The sequence below is a fragment of the Ranitomeya imitator genome, chromosome 2 (genome assembly GCF_032444005.1).
Source record: "Ranitomeya imitator isolate aRanImi1 chromosome 2, aRanImi1.pri, whole genome shotgun sequence".
In the NCBI taxonomy this organism is placed as follows: Eukaryota; Metazoa; Chordata; class Amphibia; order Anura; family Dendrobatidae; genus Ranitomeya; species Ranitomeya imitator.
Window position 1 is genome coordinate 381,159,319 of NC_091283.1, and position 24,140 is coordinate 381,183,458.

At 44.0% G+C, this 24,140-nt stretch overlaps 1 protein-coding gene across 1 annotated transcript in view; it reads left to right on the plus strand.

The window, feature by feature from the left end:
• LOC138664044 (oocyte zinc finger protein XlCOF22-like) overlaps positions 1–24,140 on the plus strand; it is a 69,254-nt gene that overhangs the window by 20,236 nt on the left and 24,878 nt on the right. The gene's annotated exons all lie outside the window — the stretch shown is intronic.

The window sequence follows — 24,140 nt, forward strand, 5'->3', positions numbered from 1 at the left end:
ATCATAATGGTTTTGATATTGTCAAAGTTCCTGCCCATAAAAAATCTGAAGATTAATTATTTGTCAGAAATGCAACCGCAGATATTTTAGACAAAGAGGGAGACCTGACAGGAGGAGAAGTGTTTTTGAATCTGAACCTCTTGAGGTTTCAGCATTTCAAAAGACAGACACACATATCCCTTATTTCCCTGGAAGAACAAGAAGACACATCTCTTGTTGCTTCCCAGGTTGATTCAAAACCTCCCTTTGTTTGTAAAAACGGGGTATTGTGTCATGACTTAAATGTGGAGTTGTGTCCTGTTATACCAAAACATCTACAGAGTTCACAAGAAATAATTGTGAAAGTTTGGGTCATTTGTGCCAAAAGAAATTGTTAGGCATTCTCAAACAGAAATTTTATTGTGAAAAGATGGAAGAGACTGTACAAAGTATTTCAATCACGTTTCATATGTGCCCAAGTTAATCAAAGACCAAAAGGACAGAGACCGCAACTACTCGGAACTGCACCCGCAGATGGTCCATGGTCTACATTACAAGTCGACTACATTGGTCCCAGGGCTGTGGAGTCGGAGACTGTATCTATATCAGGGAGTTGGAGTCGGTATAAAATGGACCGACACCTAAAATATATACATTGGGTACAGTAGTTCAGTGCAGTATGTGCTGTAAATGTTTTCATAAGAATTTGGGAAAGTTATGAAATGTCCTATAAGTGTCTGTTTTGCTTCTGATCCAAGGATCCAGGCTTTTAATGAATCTATGATGCACTTTATGTACATGCTCAGTAGTGAGGCAGTGCTGTAGCGTCATGGAATCGGATTCAGAAGTCAGGGAAATTGAGGAGTCGAAGTTGGTGGTTTGGCTTACCGACTCCACAGCCCTGTTCCATTACAATTATGTAAAAATGGTATGCATTGGTTTTCATAGATTCATTTTCTAAATGGGTTGAAATTTTACCTGACAGGAAAGATTACGCTTTGTCTACAGCTAGAGCATTAGTAAATCAAGTCTTTTGCACTTGGGAAATCCCAAGAATGATAACCTCTGATTGAGGAAGCCACTTCATAGGAAAAATCATGCAAGTAGTTTGTACTATTCTAGTAGTACAACAACAGTTTCATGTACTTTACCATCCACAGTCCGCTGGTAAAGTAAAAAGAATGAACAGAACAATAAAATCCAGAACTGACAAATGTTAGTCGACAAAGGCAATACTCAATTTATTCCATTTTAATTATTAATGACAGGAACTAAAATGCTGTTAATTTTTCCACATGAACCATTTTTGTCCACACCTCAAAAAGATGCCTTTGCAGGGTCCAAATTGTTGCAATTGTTGAAAGAATTTGTGAAAACTATTCTTCCTTTTGCTGCATCAAGAATGCAGAGGATGGAGCCACCATGTGAATCCAAATTCAATAAAGGGGCTCTAGTGCTGATTAAAACTTTCAGGAAGAGTGGACTTTGGGAAAGTAACTGGGAAGGTCCCTTTGAGATATTCAAAACCACGGGACAAGTTATGATTCTGGCCAACAAATATCAAATATGAGCAAATATACCCGCAGACAACAAACAGTGTGGGTACATGTCAATCAATGCAAATTTTATGTTGCAAAATAATCGTATGCATTTCTCTTTAGGAACAAATGGATTATGAAACACCATGTCTTTGAATGATGGAATTCCACACCAATCCTTCAGAAAACAAGGACATTTCACAGGAAAAGCTATTATCTGATGGGAATCACATTTCTGCTACTTTGTATTGCTTCAATGGTGAACTAAGCGGAAAACATTTTCCATAAAGGGACACATACTAGTGAAGTGAATGAAAGTATCAAAGTAACTCTACATTCACGGAAACCTAGGGGAACATTTGTATGGGTTATGGTGTAAAATGCTGTATTGAGCTACACTTCATAGATGACACTGACATAATTTTACATGCGACCACAGAACTTAAGACTTGGTTTACATAGTTACAAGGGGAATATGTACATAATAATAAGACATACACATGGGAATTAAATCCTACAGATGTGTTATACTGGAATATAGAGATTAACCCCTTAGTGACGCCTTTTAACAGCAGCAGTTAAGGGTACTTATTCTTCAGCGCCGCTTTTTAACTGCGATGAGAAATAAGGCTATGGCGCCCCCCCCCCCCCCCCCCAGCATCGAAAACGTTCTGGGATCTCGGCTACCATGGATAGCTGAGACCTCAAAGAACGTGTTTCAGGTCAGTTTTTACCGTCCCCAGTCTTGTGATCACTGTTATTCACCGAATAACGGCTATCACAAAAAATAAGTCAGATTTCCCATTCATTTCCCACTCCACTATGATCTAGCATACCAGAGAAGAGAGAAATGGGGTCGCCCGAGCCCCCCTTGGTACCTCTGCAATCCCAGGACCCTTCCGGCTCCATCCCCCAGCCCTCTGTGTCATTTTCCCGGAAGAAAATGGCGAGCGCATGCGCAGTGTGCCCGCCAAGATCTGCCAGCCTTCACAGGCAACAATAGGAGATTTTTCTTATTGGTTAAATTTGATCACTGTAATAGACCCTATCAAAGTAATCAAAATAAAAAAACATAGTAAATCAAACCCTCCTTTGTCACCCCCTTAGTTAGGTAAAAATAATAAAACATTTTTTATTTTTTTCCATTTTTTTTAGTTAGGGTTGGGGCTAGGGTTAGGGTTGGGGTTAGGGTTGTGTTGGGGTTACGGTTGTGTTGGGGATAGAGTTGTGGTTAGGGTTGTGTTGGCATTATGGTTGTGATTAGGGTTGGGGGGTGTTAGGGTTAGGGTTGGGATTCGGGCTGTGTTAGGGTTGGAGTTAGAATTGGGGGGTGTGAGGGACAAAGTAAATGTCTCTCCACTCCTGAAATGTGCCCCCTCACTTGGCGCCCCCAAGGCCATAAAATGCCATGCAGTATTTAACTTTAATTAACTCAAGCTTTTTGAAGCTCTTAATACAAGGGTGCGAACTCTTCTGCAGCTATAGCAACCTGAACCTCTTTGTGTGACTAAGCACATGGAACAAGTCACAGCAGATTGAGGTATGGAAGCTGGAAAATTACTTATAATAACAGAGTGCAATATCTCTAAGATGGGCCGAGCACATATTCCAAATCAGCATTCCTTTCCCCACGCGCCCATATTATTTAGCCACCTGTAGCACTCTGGATTATGGAGTTATAAAGCATAGCTAACAGGAATTACATACTGTAGTCATATTTAGTCTCTATGCGCAGGTAAAATCCAGCGGAATCCAGTGGTGGTACAACCATCCCATTCAGAGCTTTGGCGAAAAGTTATGGGCCAGCCACAGTTCTAGGCAGAAAATCATATTCTCAGACATGGGAGGAGAGAGGCTGCACCACTCAGGGCTGTGTTTTTCTGATGGCCGGAGGATACGTTTGCTGACGCAGCCCGGAAAGCCTGTAACTAAGATTTGGACCTGTGATCCATCAGCACCTCTCTGTGGTCACATGCTACATAACATGGTAATATGGAACCTATCTATACCCTATCCTTGTACTACACTCCTGACTGTATATATTTGCTCTTGTATATATAGCTGTATTTCTAGTGAGCCTCCTCAGCGATTAAATATAAAATTAATCTTGGGTTGCTCTTTTATCTGAATCCACGAATCCCCACATCCGCACGCTCCATTGGTTATTATATGCTACCCCAGGGTTGATTCCTGACCCAATATAAGCTTGCTGTCGGACGAGTCTCATTTTAAATGAGGAACTGGTGGCAGAATACTGTACTGTTTTAGTGAGGAGCTCTGGCAGTGACGGCCGGGAGGTTTAGATATATATATCCCCAGGCTGGACTGGTGATATGTATCCCCCCTCACTGGGAGCAACTCAGTAACTCATACCTATATGGGAAGCCTTTCCTATTTGCCTTCTGTGCAGTTTCTTGACTGACCTGAGGCAAGTGGTGGTGCCAGAGAGCCAATCCCTGCTGAGTCCTCTCCTCTCACCCGAGGTGAGCGAAGTCGACAACGTACTCAAAAGAAATTGCACAACAAGTTTTGTGGTACACTTTCTCCTGATACCCTTGGGTCCAAAGTTAATTTTTTGTGAAAAAAGTAAAATATTCATTTTTTCCTTTCACATTCCAAAAATTCCTGTGAAGCACCTGAAGGGTTAATAAACTTCTTGAATGTGGTTTTGAGCACCTTGAGAGGTGCAGTTTTTAGAATGGTTTCACTTTTGTGTATTTTCTATCATATAGGCCCCTCAAAGTCACTTCAAATGTGAGGTGGTCCCTTAAAAAAATGGTTTTGCAAATTTTGTTGGAAATATGAGAAATCAATGGTCAAATTTATGCCTTATAACTGCCTAACAAAAACAAAATAATGTTTCCAAAATTGTTCTGATGTAAAGTAGACATGTGGGAAATGTTATTTATTAACTATTTTACATAGTTACATAGTTATTAAGGTTGAAGGAAGACTATAAGTCCATCTAGTTCAACCCATAGCCTAACCCAGTGTTTCTCAACTCCGGTCCTCAAGACCCACCAACAGGTCACGTTTTCAGGATTTCCTTAGTATAATTTCATCACCTGGTCAGGCATTCATTTCATCACCTGTGCGATACTAAGGAAATCCTGAATACATGACCTGTTGGTGGGTCTTGAGGACCGGAGTTGAGAAACACTGGCCTAACCTAACATGCCCTAACATGTTGATCCAGAGGAAGGCAAAAAAAAAACCATGTGGCAAAGAGTAAGCTCCACCTTGGGGAAAAAAATTCCTTCCCGACTCCACATACGGCAATCAGACTAGTTCCCTGGATCAACGCCCTATCAAGGAATCTAGTGTATATACCCTGTAACATTATACTTTTCCAGAAAGGTATCCAGTCCCCTCTTAAATTTAAGTAATGAATCACTCATTACAACATCATACGGCAGAGAGTTCCATAGTCTCACTGCTCTTACAGTAAAGAATCCGCGTCTGTTATTATGCTTAAACCTTTTTTCCTCCAGACGTAGAGGATGCCCCCTTGTCCATGTCTCAGGTCTATGATTAAAAAGATCATCAGAAAGGTCTATGTACTGTCCCCTCATATATTTATACATTAAAATAAGATCACTCCTTAGTCTTCGTTTTTCCAAACTAAATAGCCCCAAGTGTAATAACCTATCTTGGTATTGCAGACCCCCCTGTCCTCTAATAACCTTGGTCGCTCTTCTCTGCACCCGCTCCAGTTCAGCTATGTCTTTCTTATACACCGGAGACCAGAACTGTGCACAGTATTCTAAGTGTGGTCGAACTAGACACTTGTATAGAGGTAAAATTATGTTCTCCTCATGTGCATCTATGCCTCTTTTAATGCATCCCATTATTTTATTTGCCTTTGTAGCAGCTGCCTGACACTGGCCACTGAATATGAGTTTGTCATCCACCCATACACCCAGGTCTTTTTCATTGACGGTTTTGCCCAGAGTTTTAGAATTAAGCACATAATTATACATCTTATTACTTCTACCCAAGTGCATGACCTTACATTTATCCCCATTAAAGCTCATTTGCCATTTATCAGCCCAAGCTTCTAGTTTACATAAATCATCCTGTAATATAAAATTGTCCTCCCCTGTATTGATTACCCTGCAGAGTTTAGTGTCATCTGCAAATATTGAAATTCTACTCTGAATGCCCCCTACAAGGTCATTAATAAATATGTTAAAAAGAAGAGGGCCCAATACTGACCCCTGTGGTACCCCACTGCTAACCACTACCCAGTCCGAGTGTGCTCCATTAATAACCACCCTTTGTTTCCTATCCCTGAGCCAGCTCTCAACCCACTTACACATATTTTCCCCTATCCCCATTATTCTCATTTTATGTACCAACCTTTTGTGTGGCACCGTATCAAAAGCTTTTGAAAAGTCCATATACACTACATCCACTGGGTTCCCTTGGTCCAGTCTGGAACTTACCTCTTCATAGAAACTGATCAAATTAGTCTGACATGAACGGTCCCTAGTAAACCCGTGCTGATACTGGGTCATGAGGTTATTCCTCTTCAGATACTCCAGTATAGCATCCCTTAGAATGCCCTCCAGGATTTTACCCACAGTAGAGGTTAAGCTTACTGGCCTATAATTTCCGAGTTCAGTTTTTGTCCCCTTTTTGAATATTGGCATCACATTTGCTATACGCCAGTCCTGTGGTACAGACCCTGTTATTATGGAGTCTTTAAAGATTAAAAATAATGGTCTATCAATGACTGTACTTAATTCCTGCAGTACTCGAGGGTGTATCCCATCCGGGCCCGGAGATTTGTAAATTTTAGTGATTTTTAGACGCCGCCGCACTTAAGCAGGTTAAGCAGGTGACATTTAATGGGGAATTTTTATCACTAGTCATTTTGTCTGCCATGGGATTTTCTTTTGTAAATACTGATGAAAAAAAGTCATTTAGCATATTGGCTTTTTCCTCATCCACCATTTCACCCAGACTATTTTTAAGGGGGCCAACACTATCATTTTTTAGTTTCTTACTATTTATGTAGTTAAAGAATATTTTGGGATTATTTTTACTCTCTATGGCAATGAGTCTCTCTGTCTCAATCTGTGCTGCCTTGATTTGCTTTTTACAGCATTTATTTAATTTTCTGTATTTACTTAATGCCTCCTCACTACCTACTTCCTTTAATTCTCTAAATGCTTTCTTTTTGTCACTTATTGCGCCCCTTACTGCTCTATATAGCCAAATTGGTTTCCTCCTATTTCTAGTATGTTTATTCCCATACTGTATATACTGTGCACAGGTCCTATCCAGGATGCTAATAAATGTCTCCCATTTTCTTTGTGTATTTTTGTGTCTCAGGATATCGTCCCAGTTAATTGCACCAAGATCCTCTCTCATCCGTTGGAAATTTGCCCTCCTGAAGTTTAGTGTCCTTGTAACCCCTCTATTACACATCTTTTTAAAGGATACATGAAAACTTATCATTTTGTGATCACTATTACCCAAGTGACCCCCAACCCTTTTATTTGATATGCGGTCTGGCCTGTTGGTTAATATTAGGTTTAGCAGTGCCCCCCTCCTTGTTGGGTCCTGAACCAGTTGTGTAAGGTAATTGTCTCTCATAGTTGTCAAAAACCGATTACCTTTGCTGGAACTGCAGGTTTCTGTTCCCCAATCTATTTCAGGATAGTTGAAGTCCCCCATAATAATGACTTCTCCTTGAGTCGCAGCTTCATCTATTTGCTTTACGAGGATATTCTCCATTGCTTCCATTATTTTTGGAGATTTATAACAAACCCCTATCAGTAATTTATTATTTTTCCCCCTCCCCTTATCTCCACCCACAGGGACTCTACATTTTCATTAAATTCACCTATATTATCACGCTGGATGGATTTTAAGGACGATTTTACATATAGACACACCCCACCCCCTCGCTTATTTGTACAGTCATTTCTGAACAGGCTATAGCCCTGCAAGTTAACAGCCCAGTCATGACTCTCATCCAGCCATGTCTCAGACATCCCCACCATGTCATAATTATGCTCCAACAACATTACCCTGCTTTCTAACTGTCACCCAGCTTGCTACTTCATCGTCCTGCAGCTCCATCCTACCATCCCCCCCTCATCTATCCCATTGAGCGTCTGCTCAGTGAGCAGAAGACTCCTCTCCATATTGTCTATGGATCTCAGTGTTGCCAGCTGCACATTTAGATTCAGAATCTGGGTTTCCAAATGCACAACGTGCTCACATCTCGCACAGCAGTATGCACCCTCGACCGGCTGCTCAAGGATTGCATACATGTGGCAAGATGTGCACTGGATGGCATTAACAATAATGGAGCACATTTCCTAATGGGGATTGCACCAGACAGAAAAGTTAAATAAAAAAAATAAAAAATAAATACAAAGTATTAATAAAAAACAGACAGCAATTCCTCCCTTGGAAACTCCCTGACTCCAAAGTCACAGAATCACAAGTCACACTTACCGCCGTTCACACTTACGCTCAGGTCACACTCAGCTCGCTCACACTCGCTATGCTGAAGATTTATAGATTTTTTTTCTCTAGTTCCCCTCAACAGCAATCCACCTTACTGTTCAAATGCACTTCCAAAAAGGACTTGAGCCCCAAACAGCTGCCCCTTATAAACCCTTAATTATGAGCCCCCACCCTAAGTTAACCCCTTATGAATATAGCTACTCCTAATTCAGCAACTCACACCAATTCACCCAGGTATTTGTTAAAGGCTTTCCAAATACCTCTTAACTGAATCACAAGTCACACTTACCGCCGTTCACACTTACGCTCAGCTCACACTCAGCTCGCTCACACTCGCTATGCTGAAAATTTATAGATAATTTTTTCTCTAGTTCCCCTCAACAGCAATCCACCTTGCTGTTCAAATGCACTTCCAAAAATGACTCTCATTTAAGGGCACAAAAATAAAAATTTAGAAAATTGCTAAATTTTTACATTTTTTTGCCAAATTACTGTTTTTTTTTTCATAAATAAATGCAAGTCACATCAAAAAATTTTTTTACCACTATCTTGAAGTATAATATGTAATGAAAAAACAACTCAGAATCAGCAGGAACTGTTAAAGCGTTCCAGAGTTATAACCACATAAAGTGACAGTGGTTAGAATTGTAAAAATTGTCTTGGTCATTAAGTACAAAATGGTTTCTGTCACTAAGGGGTTTGTAGAAGGAAAGTGTCCCAAAATGTACATCCTTACATAGAGATGTGTATAGTGATATATAATTCCTCCACATGTGCTCAGCAGCCCCTCCTCCACCTTACACCATGTGCTGGTATCAGGATTGAGGGGATGTATCTTTGCCAGTGGACAATAGACTTGTGACCTCATCCTCACACCTGGGGCTGAACACACCTCTTCTTGGCTGGACATAAAAGGGACAACAAGTGCTCGGAGGCCTCTTTTGCATTGCCTGGAATGAGGATGGACACACATGGCCATGGCTGAGTATACTCTACTTACTAGGCTTTAGGGATAAATGAGCCATAGGTGGGAGGGCTGATATTGTATGTGTGATTTGGGAAGTTAATCGTGGGTTTTTATACTGTGTGATATTGTTGTGATATTACTGGATATTGTGGGTTATTACTGTGTGATATGGTTGGGCTATCACTGTGTACTGTAGTATATTACTGTATTAGAGTTGTAGTATCCGTATATTTGTATATATATATTTATAGTTGCCAGCTTGGGTATAAATATATATGTATGTTATAGACTGCAGACTTGTGTGTGTGTGTGTAATAAATATCCTTTATTGTTACACTGTTTTGTCTGTTAGTATATAGTATAAGGAAAACATAACGTTGAGGCATATTTAGTGGATATTATTATTAACCAAGTTCAGCGATAATAGTTAATATTGGACCTCAATAGAGGTGTAAGGAGGGTTTCCCTTTTGGTAACTATAAGTTTAGTAATTTGTGGAGGAAAGCCCTGTCCTTTAACAATGGCAAGCTACAGGCCCACTGTTTAGATTTTATTTAACATGTTTTGCTGTATGAATTTTTGGTCATCATCTGTGAACTGATCAGGCCGGAGGGGCGTGGACAGATTACGTTGATACAGGGTGAACTGTTGTGTAATCCTGTGCGTTCAGAGCGCTGATAGTTCAGACGGGTGACACAGATTTTCAATACAAGCTATACACGGAACAAAACAATAACAGAGAACCAAGTCTTCTGATTTTTAATGTTTTTTCTTTTTCTTTTGTGTGATCATCTTTGAGAGTTTGGGGTGATCTTTACCAGTCCAATCTTCCAAAGAGTCATAGTCGTTCTTAAGGTAAAAGTCCAGCTGGTCAGGATAAGGCGTTCCAGTGGTAAAAGGACCTTTTTCAAGCAGCAGAGAAGGGACAAGGAGGATGACCAAGATGGCTTCAGGAAGAGTGAGTCTGGACTTATCAACCCTTAAAAGATTAGCAAAGCACAGTAAATTTCATCAAGTAATCCCCACTATACCCAAATCTGCAGAATTGCTGTGGTCTGCCCTATTGGAACAAGCATGTGGCCATGACAGCATGTGCATAGAGATGGTCGGTCTTGAATAAATCAAGTAAATGACTAGAAATGTTAGCCAAACTGATCTGTGTGTATGAGGAATCCCTGTGTAATGCAGATTCGATTCCCCAAATTTCCACTGCCAGTGTTGTGTGACTAATGTGCAGAGAGTGTGTGCCTTACAGGCACAACTGGCAGAGAATGAACAGTATAATGTGGACAGAGATAAGCAGATTGCCAGTCTTGAATCACAACTGCTGAAAACGAAAAATCATTGTGTTGATATGGAAGCACAGCTGACTAAGTCTGGGGCTGAGATCAAAGCTGTAAAGAAATGGCAGTAGCTAGTGATGCCATTATTAATCAGTGCAGTGTGGAGCTGGATACTAGTTCCCAACTGATTACTAGTCTGAAAAATATCATCAATGATTTTTCAAATGTGGTGCCGGCCTTCTTTTTGTCTCTGAAAACAAGGTCAGATCCCCGACCAATTGTGCCCTGTGCAGAGCAAAAAGGGGGGAGTGAAGGAACAGGCTAGGGATTATTATTATTATTATACATTTTTATAGCGCCATTTATTCCATGGCGCTTTACATGTGAATACAGGGCAAATATAGACAAATACATTAAACATGAGCAAATAACAAGGCACACAGGTACATAAGGAGGGAGGACCCTGCCCGTGAGGGCTCACAGTCTGCAGGGGATGGGTGATGAAACACTAGGAGAGGGTAGCGCAGGTTGTGCAGCAGTTCAGGCTCACTTCAGGCTGTAGGCTTGTCGGAAGAGGTGAGTCTTCAGGTTCTTTTTGAAGGTTTCTATGGTAGGCGAGAGTCTGATGTGTTGGGGTAGAGAGTTCCAGAGTATGGGGGAAGCACGGGAGAAGTCTTGGATGCGGTTGTGGGAAGAAGAGATGAGAGGGGAGTAGAGAAGGAGGTCTTGAGAGGATCGGAGGTTGCATGTAGGTAGGTACCGGGAGACCATGTCACAGATGTACAGAGGAGACAGGTTGTGGATGGCTTTGTATGTCATTGTGAGGGTTTTGAACTGGAGTCTCTGGGCGACAGGAAGCCACTGAAGGGCTTGACATAGGGGAGAGGCTGGGGAGTAGCGGGGAGACAGGTAGATTAGTCGGGCAGCAGAGTGTAGGATGGATTGGAGTGGTGCTAGAGTGCTAGAGGGGAGTCCAGAGTAGGAGGTTGCAGTAGTTGAGGCGGGAGATGATAAGGGCAAGCACTAGCGTTTTTGCGGTGTCGCGGTCAAGGAAAGCACGGATTCAGGAAATATTTTTGAGTTTGAGACGGCAGGAGGAAGCAAGGGCTTGGATATGTAGCTTGAAAGAGAGGGAAGAGTCGAGGATCACCCCGAGGCTCCGGGCGTGTGGGACTGGGGAAAGTAGTGAGCAGCCATTGACATTGATGGATAGGTCTGGTGGTGGGGTAGAGTGAGATGGGGAAAGATGATGAATTATTTTTTGTCCATGTTCAGTCGTAGAAAGCAAGCAGAATGGAAGGCTGAAATAGCAGACAGACAGTGCGGGATTTTGGTAAGTAAAGAGGTGAGGTCAGGTCCGGATAGGTAGATCTGCGTATCATCAGCGTAGAGATGGTACTGCATACCGTGGGATTCTATGAGCTGTCCTAGGCCGAAAGTGTAGATGGAGAAGAGTAGGGGTCCTAGAACAGAGCCTTGAGGAACACGAACTGACAAGGGGCGAAATGAGGAGGTGGTGTGGGGGAGGGAGACACTGAATGTTCGGTCTGCCAGATATGACGAGATCCAGGAAAGGGCCAAGTCTGTGATGCCAAGAGATGAGAGGATTTGTAGCAGAAGGGAGTGGTCCACAGTGTCGAAGGCAGAAGACAGGTCCAGGAGAGGGAGGACAGAGTAGTGTCGCTTGCTCCTGGCAGTTAGTAGGTCATTGGTGACTTTAGTTAGGGCAGTTTCAGTTGAGTGATGGGAACAGAAGCCAGATTGTAACCGATCAAAGAGGGAGCAGAAGGAGAGGTGGGAGGACAGTTCAAGATGGACGTGTTGCTCCAGCAATTTGGAGGAATAAGGGAGAAGAGATATCGGGCGATAGCTAGACACAGAGGATAGGTCGAGGGAGGGCTTTTTGTGGATGGGTGTGATCTTGGCATGCTTGAAGGATGAGGGGAAGACACCTGTTGTGAGTGAGAGGTTGAAGAGGTGCCTTAGGGTTGGGATGAAGACCGTGGAAAGGTTAGGGATGAGGTAGGACGGGAGCGGGTCGAGCGTGCAGGTGGTGAGGTGTGATTTTGACAGGAGGGTGGAGAGCTGATCTTCTGTCATGGTGGAGAAGCTGGTTTTGGAGGAGCAGGGTTGAGCAGCTAAGAGGGGCAGTGGGCGCTGTGGGCCAAAGCTTTCTCTGATCATATCAATCTTTTGTTTAATGAAAGAGGCAAAGTCTTCAGCAGAAATGAGGGGGGAGGGAGGAGGTGCTGGGGGACGGAGTAGAGAATTGAAACTGTTGAAAAGCTGTTTAGGGTTGTGAGACAGGGAGGATTTGAGAGATGAGAAGTAAGTTGTTTTGCAGCAGTGAGCGCAGACTTGAAGCTGGCGAGGGACTGCTTGTATGCAGTGAAGTGGTCGGCAGAGCGGGATTGCTTCCATCTCCGCTCAGCGATCCTGGAAGCCCGTCTCAATTGTTTGGTCAGGCTGGTAAGCCAGGGCTGCCTGTTGAGTGTACGAGTTTTGCTATGCATGAGCGGGGCGGCCGAATGGAGTGTTGCTGTTATTGTGGTGTTATAAAAAGTGGCAGCAGCATCTGTGTCATGAAGGGAAGCTATGTCTGTGAGAGGGAGAAGGGACACCGAGAGTGATTGTAAGTTGAGATGTTTGAGATTTCTGTGAGGGAGTTTGTGGAGTGGGGGTTGCACATTAGGAGAGGAGAGGGAAGAGAATGTCAGTAGGTTGTGGTCAGACAGGGGGAGGGGTGTGTTAATGAGATTAGTAAGGGAGCAGAGGCGTGTGGCCATCTTTGTGAGTGGCCTCAGAGGACCATTGAGTGAGGCCAAAGGAGGCAGTCAGTTATAAAAGTTTAGAGGCAGCTGAGGTGGAAGTGTCAATGGGGATATTGAAATCACCCATTGTCACGATATGGTATGAAATATCATAAGTAGTTCTCTTGCTAGCCTGCGGGGGCTAAGCCCCCCTTCTTGGAGTGATACTGCAACAGTTTGTAGCTGCAAATTCCTGGCTTTCCTTCTCAGAGAGTGTGGGGGTTAGGAGAGCCAAAAGTATTTACGACCGGCATTTCCTGTGTTCAGCTATAAGTGAAGTAGAAACTTCGAGGATCCATGAAAGATTCTTTGTTTAGTTTTTGTTAGATATTAGGCAAACGATTTAAGCTAGAAATACGAAAATATATATTCTTATTCTCACTCGGTGTACCTACCCATTCCCCGAAACACGGGCTTCTAACTCCGTCTGGTAAAGAAGTAGGGTTTTCTCTGTAAATATGTATCCCAGATAGGACATATTTGATCTCATTAGAATGCTCACGTTAATCCGAGATGAATGATGGGTTGTTTTATGATAAGGTAATTCAGTACCACAATAGACATAGAGGTCAGAGCACATACAGTGACCTGACAATAACCCAAAAACATAGAACGAGCTCTGAGACGTGGGAACTCTGCTGACCGCAATCCCTAATCCTCTCCAACCACACTAGAGGCAGCCGTGGATTGCGCCTAACGCTCCCTATGCAACTCGGCACAGCCTGAGAAACTAGCTAGCCTGAAGATAGAAAATAAGCCTACCTTGCCTCAGAGAAATACCCCAAAGGAAAAGGCAGCCCCCACATGTAATGACTGTGAGTAAAGATGAAAAGACAAACGTAGAGATGAAATAGATTTAGCAAAGTGAGGCCCGACTTTCTGAACAGAGCGAGGATAGGAAAGGTAACTTTGTGGTCAACACAAAACCCTACAAAAACCACGCAAAGGGGGCAAAAAGACCCTCCGTACCGAACTAACGGCACGGAGGTACACCCTCTGCGTCCCAGAGCTTCCAGCAAGCAGAAAAAACAAATAGACAAGCTGGACAGAAAAAAACAGCAAACAAAATAGCAAAGCGGAACTTAGTTATGCAGAGCAGCAGGCCGCAGGAATGATCCAGGAGGAAACAGGTCCAATACTAGAACATTGACTGGAGGCCAGGATCAAGGCACTAGGTGGAGTTAAATAGAGCAGCACCTAACGACTAGGGTTGAGCGAAACGGGTCGAACATTTTCAAAAGTCGCCGACTTTTGGCTAAGTCGGGGTTTCATGAAACCCGATCCGACCCCTGCGCGGGGTCGGCCATGCGGTACGCGACTTTCGCGCCAAAGTCGCGTTTCAATGACGCGAAAAGCGCCATTTCTCAGCCAATGAAGGTAAACGCAGAGTGTGGGCAGCGTGATGACATAGGTCCTGGTCCCCACCATCTTAGAGAAGGGCATTGCAGTGATTGGCTTGCTGTCTGCAACGTCACAGGGGCTATAAAGAGGCGTTCCCGCCGACCGCCATCTTACTGCTGCTGATCTGAGCTTAGGGAGAGGTTGCTGCCGCTTTGTCAGAAGCAGGGATAGCGTTAGGCAGGGTCCATTAACCACAAAACCGCTTGTGCTGCAGCGATTTGCACTGTCCAACACCACCCTCGGTGTGCAGGGACAGTGGAAGTTTTTTTTTTTTTTTTTTCCCCTCAGCGCTGTAGCTCATTGGGCTGCCCTAGAAGGCTCCCTGATAGCTGCATTGCTGTGTGTACGCCGCTGTGCAAACCAACTGCTTTTTTCAAAGCACAAATCCTCTTGTTCCTTCCTTTCTGCACAGCTATCTTTTTTGTTTGTCCACACTTTTTATTTCATTTGTGCATCAGTCCACTCCTTATTGCTGCCTGCCATACCTGGCTGAGATTACTGCAGGCAGGGAGATAGTAGCTGCCTGCCATACCTGGCTGAGATTACTGCAGGCAGGGAGATAGTAATTGTAGGACATTCCCTGTTTTTTTTTTTTTTTTGGTGGGAGATTAAGATTGGCAATTTGGCATTTCTGCTAGAGTGCCATCCCTGTGTGTGCCATCTCTCTCACATAGTGGGCCATAGAAAGCCTTTTCATTTTTCTGTATTTTTTTTTGTGGGGTGTATAAATTCTCCCTGATAAAAATACAGTGGGAGATTAATATTGGCCTTTGGGCTTGTGTGCCAGTCCTGAGTGTGCCATCTCTCTCACAAATAGTGGGCCATAGAAAGCCTATTTTATTTTTTTTTGGGTTTTATAAATTCTCCCTGAAAAAAAGGGAGATTAATATTGGCCTCTGGGCTTGTGTGCCAGTCCTGAGCGTGCCATCTGTGCCAGCCCTGAGCGTGCCATCTCTCTCACAAATAGTGGGCCATAGAAAGCCTATTTAATTTTTTTTTTGGTTTTATAAATTCTCCCTGAAAAAAAGGGAGATTAATATTGGCCTCTGGGCTTGTGTGCCAGTTGTGAGCGTGCCATCTGTGCCAGTCCTGAGCGTGCCATCTCTCTCACAAATAGTGGGCCATAGAAAGCCTATTTAATTTTTTTTTTGGTTTTATAAATTTTCCCTGAAAAAAGGGAGATTAATATTGGCCTCTGGGCTTGTGTGCCAGTTGTGAGCGTGCCATCTGTGCCAGTCCTGAGCGTGCCATCTCTCTCACAAATAGTGGGCCATAGAAAGCCTATTTAAATATTTTTTTGGTTTTATAAATTCTCCCAGAAAAAAAGGGAGATTAATATTGGCCTCTGGGCTTCTGTGCCAGTCCTGAGCGTGCCATCTGTGCCAGTCCTGAGCGTCCCATCTCTCTCACAAATAGTGGGCCATAGAAAGCCTATTTAATTTTTTTTTTGGTTTTATAAATTTTCCCTGAAAAAAGGGAGATTAATATTGGCCTCTGGGCTTGTGTGCCAGTTGTGAGCGTGCCATCTGTGCCAGTCCTGAGCGTGCCATCTCTCTCACAAATAGTGGGCCATAGAAAGCCTATTTAAATATTTTTTTGGTTTTATAAATTCTCCCAGAAAAAAAGGGAGATTAATATTGGCCTCTGGGCTTCTGTGCCAGTCCTGAGCGTGCCATCTGTGCCAGTCCTGAGCGTCCCATCTCTCTCACAAATAGTGGGCCATAGAAAGCCTATTTAATTTTTTTTTTGGTTTTATAAATTTTCCCTGAAAAAAGGGAGATTAATATTGGCCTCTGGGCTTGTGTGCCAGTTGTGAGCGTGCCATCTGTGCCAGTCCTGAGCGTGCCATCTCTCTCACAAATAGTGGGCCATAGAAAGCCTATTTAATTTTTTTTTTGGTTTTATAAATTTTCCCTGAAAAAAGGGAGATTAATATTGGCCTCTGGGCTTGTGTGCCAGTTGTGAGCGTGCCATCTGTGCCAGTCCTGAGCGTGCCATCTCTCTCACAAATAGTGGGCCATAGAAAGCCTATTTAAATATTTTTTTGGTTTTATAAATTCTCCCAGAAAAAAAGGGAGATTAATATTGGCCTCTGGGCTTCTGTGCCAGTCCTGAGCGTGCCATCTGTGCCAGTCCTGAGCGTCCCATCTCTCTCACAAATAGTGGGCCATAGAAAGCCTATTTTTTTTTTGGGGGGGGTTTTAGAAATTCTCCCTGGAAAAAAAAAGGGAGATTAATATTGCCCTTTGGGCTTGTGTGCCAGTACTAAGCGTTCCATCTCTCTCTCTCTCTCTTAGTCAGTGGGCCATAGAACGCCTATTTTTGGTTTTATTTGTTTTCTAAATTCTCCCTGAAAAAATCATTTTATTTTATTTGGTTTCTAAATTCTTCCTGATAAAATCATATTTTTTTTATTATTTTTTTTTCTAAAGTCTCCCTGAAAAAAAGAAAGAAAAACAACCAAAAAAAACAGTGGGAGATTAATATTGGCCTTTCTGCTTGTGTGCCAGTCTTGACTCCTGGGTGTGCCATCTCTCTCTCTCTCTCCAATTGTGGTCCATAGAAAGCCTATATTTTTTTTCCTTGATTTGGGTTCCAAAATCTACCAGAGAAAATAACTCCATCAATCATTGGTAGAAAAATATTGGCCTCTGGGCTTGTGTGCCACTCCTGATTCCTGTGTGCGTCATCTCTCAGTCAGTGGGCCATAGAACGCCTATTTTTGGTTTTATTTGTTTTATAAATTCTCCCTGAAAAAATCATTTTATTTTATTTGGTTTCTAAATTCTTCCTGATAAAATCATATTTTTTTTATTATTTTTTTTTCTAAAGTCTCCCTGAAAAAAAAAAAAAAAAACAACCAAAAAAAACAGTGGGAGATTAATATTGGCCTTTCTGCTTGTGTGCCAGTCTTGACTCCTGGGTGTGCCATCTCTCTCTCTCTCTCTCTCTCTCTCTCTCCAATTGTGGTCCATAGAAAGCCTATATTTTTTTTCCTTGATTTGGGTTCCAAAATCTACCAGAGAAAATAACTCCATCAATCATTGGTAGAAAAATATTGGCCTCTGGGCTTGTGTGCCACTCCTGATTCCTGTGTGCGACATCTCTCAGTCAGTGGGCCATAGAACGCCTATTTTTGGTTTTATTTGTTTTATAAATTCTCCCTGAAAAAATCATTTTATTTTATTTGGTTTCTAAATTCTTCCTGATAAAATCATATTTTTTTTATTATTTTTTTTTCTAAAGTCTCCCTGAAAAAAAAAAAAAAAAACAACCAAAAAAAACAGTGGGAGATTAATATTGGCCTTTCTGCTTGTGTGCCAGTCTTGACTCCTGGGTGTGCCATCTCTCTCTCTCTCTCTCTCTCTCTCTCTCTCCAATTGTGGTCCATAGAAAGCCTATATTTTTTTTCCTTGATTTGGGTTCCAAAATCTACCAGAGAAAATAACTCCATCAATCATTGGTAGAAAAATATTGGCCTCTGGGCTTGTGTGCCACTCCTGATTCCTGTGTGCGTCATCTCTCAGTCAGTGGGCCATAGAACGCCTATTTTTGGTTTTATTTGTTTTATAAATTCTCCCTGAAAAAATCATTTTATTTTATTTGGTTTCTAAATTCTTCCTGATAAAATCATATTTTTTTTATTATTTTTTTTTCTAAAGTCTCCCTGAAAAAAAAAAAAAAAAACAACAAAAAAAAACAGTGGGAGATTAATATTGGCCTTTCTGCTTGTGTGCCAGTCTTGACTCCTGGGTGTGCCATCTCTCTCTCTCTCTCTCTCTCTCTCTCTCTCCAATTGTGGTCCATAGAAAGCCTATATTTTTTTTCCTTGATTTGGGTTCCAAAATCTACCAGAGAAAATAACTCCATCAATCATTGGTAGAAAAATATTGGCCTCTGGGCTTGTGTGCCACTCCTGATTCCTGTGTGCGTCATCTCTCACTCAGTGGCCCATAGAAAGCATATAGTTTGTTACATTTGTTTTCTAAATTCTCCCTGCAAAAATCAATTTTTTTTTTTGGGGGGGGTTTCTAAAGTGTTCCTGAAAAAAATAAAAATAAAAAAAAAATAATAGTGTGACATTAATATTAACATTTGTGCTTCAGTGACAGTCCTGCGTGTGGGGCATCTCTCTAATTTGCAGCCACCAAAAAAAGAGTGTGTAACATTGGGCCTGATTTTCGCTGTGGTCTCACCAACCTGTAAAGGGGTAGCTAAATCATACTGAAGTTATAGCTCACCGTGTAAGTTGTGTGACTGCAACAAATAACGTTAGTTTGGTTACGTTTTTAAAACAATGAGGAAGTCTAGTGGAAGAGGTCGTGGCCGGGGGCGTTCATTGTCAGCTGGTAATGAGGGTAGTGGTAGTGGTGGAGCATCAGGTGGTCGTGGGGAAAAAAATATTGCACCTAAGTCTGGAGCTGTGGAGCCAGGTTCGTCGTCCGGCTACACAAGGCCTCGAACGCTCCCTTTTCTGGGATTAGGAAAACCGCTTTTAAAGCCGGAGCAGCAAGAGCAAGTTTTGGCTTATCTTGCTGACTCAGCCTCTAGCTCTTTTGCCTCCTCTCGTGAAACTGGTAAAAGTAAAAGCAGCGCGTCGTTAGTGGATGTTCACGGTCAGGGACAAGTCACTTCCTTGTCCTCTTCAGCAAAAACAACAACAGAGAAGAATGCAGCAGGCGACACAACGGGTTACTCCATGGAGCTCTTTACACATACCGTCCCTGGCTTAGAAAGTGAAGCAGTTAACAGTCCATGCCCATTACAAATTGAATCTGACATGGAGTGCACTGACGCACAGCCACAGCCAGACTACTATGCTGGTCCTTTGACTCAGACCACAACATTGCCCTCGCAGGGTGCTGATCAAGAATCAGACCCTGATGAGACTATGTTGCCCCATCACGAACGCTATACCACCGAACGACACGGTGACACAGACGAAGTTGCGCAGGAGGTACAAGAAGAGTTATTAGATGACCCAGTTCTTGACCCCGATTGGCAGCCATTGGGGGAACAGGGTGCAGGCGGCAGCAGTTCTGAAGCAGAGGAGGAGGAGGGGCCGCAGCAGGCATCAACATCGCCACAGGTTCCATCTGCCGGGCCCGTATCTTGCCCAAAACGCGTGGCAAAGCCAAAACCTGGTGGAGGACAGCGTGGCCATCCGGTTAAAGCTCAGTCTGCAATGCCTGAAAAGGTATCCGATGCTAGAAAGAGTGCAGTCTGGCATTTTTTTAAACAACATCCAATTGATCAGCGCAAAGTCATCTGTCAAAAATGTTCTACTTCCTTAAGCAGAGGTCAGAATCTGAAAAGTCTCAATACTAGTTGCATGCATAGACATTTAACCACCATGCATTTGAAAGCTTGGACTAACTACCAAACGTCCCTTAAGGTTGTTGCACCCTCGGCCAATGAAGCTAGTCATCAACGCAACATCCCTTCCGGCAGTGTAGGACCACCATTTAGCGCACCACCTGCTGTATCTGTGCAGGTATCTTTGCCAGGCCAAAGCAGTCAGGGTCAGGGAATCACCAGTTTCGTAGTAGGAAACACTGCATCTAGGGCACCGGCGGCAACAATACCATCTCCCACCGTCTCTCAGTCTGCCATGTCCACCGGCACCCCCGCTAGTTCCACGATCTCCATCTCTCCAGTCCAGCTCACCCTACATGAGACTATGGTTAGAAAAAGGAAGTACTTAGCCTCGCATCCGCGTACACAGGGTTTGAACGCCCACATAGCTAGACTAATCTCGTTAGAGATGATGCCCTACCGGTTAGTTGAAAGCGAAGCTTTCAAAGACCTGATGGACTACGCTGTACCACGCTACGAGCTACCCAGTCGACACTTTTTTTCCAGAAAAGCCATCCCAGCCCTCCACCAGCATGTTAAAGAGCGCATCGTCCATGCACTCAGGCAATCTGTGAGCACAAAGGTGCACCTGACAACAGATGCATGGACCAGTAGGCATGGCCAGGGACGTTACGTGTCCATCACGGCACACTGGGTAAATGTGGTGGATTCAGGGTCCACAGGGGACAGCAAGTTTGGGACAGTTCTGCCTAGCCCACGGTCTAGTAAACAGTTGTCTGTAGCCGTTCGCACCCCCTCCTCCTCCTCCTCCTCCTCGTCCTCCTGCAGAAGCAAGAGCTCGTCCACAGACCGCAGTCGCACAAACACTCCATCCGCACCTGCCACTGTTGCACACCAGGTCTCCCATTATGGGGCAGCTACTGGCATACGTCAGCAGGCTGTATTGGCTATGAAGTGTTTGGGCGACAATAGACACACCGCGGAAGTTCTGTCCGAGTTCTTGCAGCAAGAAACGCAGTCGTGGCTGGGCACTGTAGATCTTGAGGCAGGCAAGGTAGTGAGTGATAACGGAAGGAATTTCATGGCTGCCATCTCCCTTTCCCAACTGAAACACATTCCTTGCCTGGCTCACACCTTAAACCTGGTGGTGCAGTGCTTCCTGAAAAGTTATCCGGGGTTATCCGACCTGCTCCTCAAAGTGCGTGGACTTTGCGCACATATCCGCCGTTCGCCTGTACACTCCAGCCGTATGCAGACCTATCAGCGTTCTTTGAACCTTCCCCAGCATCGCCTAATCATAGACGTTGCAACAAGGTGGAACTCAACACTGCACATGCTTCAGAGACTGTGCGAACAGAGGCGGGCTGTTATGTTTTTGTGGGAGGATACACATACACGGGCAGGCAGTAGGATGGCAGACATGGAGTTGTCAGGTGTGCAGTGGTCGAAGATTCAAGACATGTGTCAAGTCCTTCAGTGTTTTGAGGAATGCACACGGCTGGTTAGTGCAGACAACGCCATAATAAGCATGAGCATCCCCCTAATGCGTCTGCTGATGCAAAGTTTGACGCACATAAAGGATCAGGCGTCTGCACCAGAGGAAGAGGAAAGCCTTGATGACAGTCAGCGATTGTCTGGTCAGGGCAGTGTACATGACGAGGTACCGGGCGAAGAGGAGGTGGAGGATGAGGAGGATGATGGGGATGAGTATATTTTTAATGAGGAAGCTTTCCCGGGGGCACGGGAAATTGGTGGCGTGGCAAGGCCGGGTTCTGGTTTTTTGAGGGACACAAGTGACGTAGATTTGCCTGCAACTGCCCCTCAACCAAGCACAACCGCAGATTTGACAACGGGAACTTTGGCCCACATGGCGGATTATGCCTTGCGTATCCTCAAAAGGGACACACGCATTACAAAAATGATGAACGATGACGATTACTGGTTGGCCTGCCTCCTTGATCCTCGCTATAAAGGCAAATTGCAAAATATTATGCCACATGAGAACTTGGAACTAATATTAGCAACAAAACAATCAACTCTTGTTGACCGTTTGCTTCTGGCATTCCCTGCACACAGCGCCCGTGATCGTTCTCACACGAGCTCCAGGGGCCAGCAGACCAGAGGTGTTAGAGGGGCAGAAATCAGAAGTGGCGTTGGCCAGAGGGGTTTTCTGACCAGGTTGTGGAGTGATTTTTCTATGACCGCAGACAGGACAGGTACTGCAGCATCAATTCAAAGTGACAGGAGACAACATTTGTCCAGTATGGTTACAAACTATTTTTCATCCCTTATCGACGTTCTCCCTCAACCGTCATTCCCATTTGATTACTGGGCATCCAAATTAGACACCTGGCCAGAATTGGCAGAATATGCATTGCAGGAGCTTGCTTGCCCGGCAGCTAGTGTCCTATCAGAAAGAGTATTCAGTGCTGCAGGTTCAATACTAACAGAAAAAAGGACTCGTCTGGCTACCCAAAATGTAGATGATCTAACCTTCATTAAAATGAACCACAACTGGATTTCAAAATCTTTTGCCCCACCCTGCCCGGCTGACACCTAGCTTTCCTATGAAAAGGTCTTGCCTGTGGACTATTCTGAATGACTTTTCCAATCTCGTAATTTTCTTCACCTGATTGTCCAGCATACGACATGTTTCCACCTCACGAAATGGCCAAACTCCCCACACGGGGCCGTGCTATCGCCACTTTGCGCTTGGACCCTTGAGAGTGCTGTTTGTCTGAAGAGGTGGGTGTGGCCGCTTTTGGTCGACGGCACTGCCACTGGGTCCCTCATAGTACAATAAAGTGTCTCTGGCGGTGGTGGTGCGCACCCAACGTCAGACACACCGTTGTAATATGAGGGGCCCTGTGCCTGTACCGCCGGCCACAAGCCAGTTCCCCCCCCCCAGCTCAAACAGTGCTCTACCACTAGCAAAATTATCTCTCACAGCTTCACCAATGTGTAGTCTAGGCGCTGACATCCTTCAATGCCTGGCACTGACAATACCATTGTTTTGACATTTTTGTTATGTTAGGCCTTCGAAGCCTGTCTGCGGTCCCTTCTTTCTACAACTACTACACTGACCAGGCCACTGCTGGCCGTGTTACCCTGGAACCAATTTAAAAGTGCCTACAGTCAGCCCAATTTTGTTATGTTAGGCCTTCGAAGACTGTCTGCCGTCACTCCTTCCACTAGACTTCCACTGACCATACACTGCTGCCCATGTACCCCTGGAACCAATTTAAAATTGCCTACAGCCAGCCCAATTTTTTTATTTTAGGCCTTCGATGCCTGTCTGCGGTCCATTCTTTCAACTACTACTACACTGACCAGGGCACTGCTGCCCAAGTACCCCTGGAACCAATTTAAAATTGACTACAGCCATGTGTTAATATTTTAGGCCTTCGATGCCTGTCTGTGGTCACTCCTTCCACTAGGCCTCCACTGACCACACCACTGCTGCCCGTGTACCCCTGGAACCAATTTAAAATTGCCTACAGCCATGTGTGATTATTTTAGGCCTTCGATGCCTGTCTGCGGTCACTCCTTCCACTAGGCCTCCACTGACCACACCACTGCTGCCCGTGTAACCCTGGAACCAATTTAAAATTGCCTACAGCCATGTGTTATTATTTTAGGCCTTCGATGCCTGTCTGCGGTCACTCCTTCCACTAGGCCTCCACTGACCACACCACTGCTGCCCGTGTACCCCTGGAACCAATTTAAAATTGCCTACAGCCAGCCCAATTTTTTTATTTTAGGCCTTCGATGCCTGTCTGCGGTCCATTCTTTCAACTACTACTACACTGACCAGGGCACTGCTGCCCAAGTACCCCTGGAACCAATTTAAAATTGACTACAGCCATGTGTTAATATTTTAGGCCTTCGATGCCTGTCTGTGGTCACTCCTTCCACTAGGCCTCCACTGACCACACCACTGCTGCCCGTGTACCCCTGGAACCAATTTAAAATTGCCTACAGCCAGCCCAATTTTTTTATTTTAGGCCTTCGATGCCTGTCTGCGGTCCATTCTTTCAACTACTACTACACTGACCAGGGCACTGCTGCCCGTGTACCCCTGGAACCAATTTAAAATTGCCTACAGCCATGTGTTATTATTTTAGGCCTTCGATGCCTGTCTGTGGTCCCTCCTTCCACTAGGCCTCCACTGACCTGTCTACTGCGGCCCGTGTACCCCTTGAACCAACCTAATAAAATATTTAAAAAATTAATTTGATTATAAAAAATAAGATCGTGTTGAGATCTCAAATGCAGACATTTTAACAATCAAAACAAACACACAACAAATATCTGGAACTGTACTACAAAGGTCCAACAGCTACAATTTCTTTCTCCTGCAAGA